We start from the raw sequence: 1,112 nt of genomic DNA on the forward strand, positions 1-1,112 counted from the left end.
CCTGAAAAGGGGCCAAAGGGGAGTTCTCTGAGTTGTGGGTTTACCCCTTTCAGTGTAATATCTCTTCTCAGGGCTATGCCCTCTGTCTGGGTCCTCATCACCTTGGGGCGGCAATCCCCCATCCTAAAGCCCGCGCTCCGTAGGCTGCCCAAGCTTTTTGTTGGCTGTACCCCCTTTCTCTTTGGAGGTGGAGGAAGGTGCCTCCCTGGGTGTCCATCTCCTGGGGATTTAGGGCTTTGTTTCTGGTCCCATCTTTGCCCCTTCCCCCCTCCCCCGGCTGCCACAGTACCACCAGTGCTGTTTACCCCTCCAGGGCTCTGAAGGAGGAGGGGAGAGCACGGTGAGCCTGAGCCCGCCTCGCCTCCAGTGAACAGAGAGGACGGGATGGGGATCGGCTGGCCCACTGTCCCCGCAGCCTTGGGGGTTGCAGGAATGTGTTTGGGATGAAGAGCAGGCCCCAGAACCCCGGCCTACTTCTGGAGAGAGACGGGGCTATGGGGAGTTGAGGAGAAGGCTCTCCCCCTTGAATGGATCATTCCTGAAATCCAAGCTCCAAAGCCCCACGAAAGTGTGACAAAGTCCCCCTTCCCATGGTCAGGGCCCTCAGCCCAGCTGGGCAGCAGCGGGAGGCTGATCGGGTTATTAAAAGCTTAGCTGGTGGCTCCCCTCCGGCTTGGAGCAATTCATCAGGCAGTGGCCCCCGGGAGTGACGGATGGTGACAAATGACGGTAGGTAGGGGGTTCCTGAGCCCATCCGGGGCCACAGCTGGGGAAACTCAGCCATCAAAGCCCCAGCGGGCTTCTCCAGCAGAGGTGACTCTGAGGGCCAGGGAGATCGAGTTTCGGGCAAATGGTTTAGGTGGGGCGGGGGCCCCTCCGAAGACAGGCCGTCCTGTGTGCTGCGCGGGGCCCAGGCTGGCTGTGGGCCGGGCTGGAGAGGAGGGGGGTGCTTGTCCAGTTCTGGAACCGCAGCCAGGAGGCCGGGGGGGGGGTGGGGGGGGTGGGGGGGGGTGGGGGGCAGGAGGCCGGGGCTGGGAGGCGGGGCAGGGCCGGCGCCTGCGGGTGGGAGGGTGGGTGGGAGGAGGGAGCCGCCTTCCTGGGAGGAGGAGACT

This window comes from Vulpes vulpes, unplaced genomic scaffold, assembly GCF_048418805.1.
Source record: "Vulpes vulpes isolate BD-2025 unplaced genomic scaffold, VulVul3 u000000678, whole genome shotgun sequence".
Lineage (NCBI taxonomy): Eukaryota > Metazoa > Chordata > Mammalia > Carnivora > Canidae > Vulpes > Vulpes vulpes.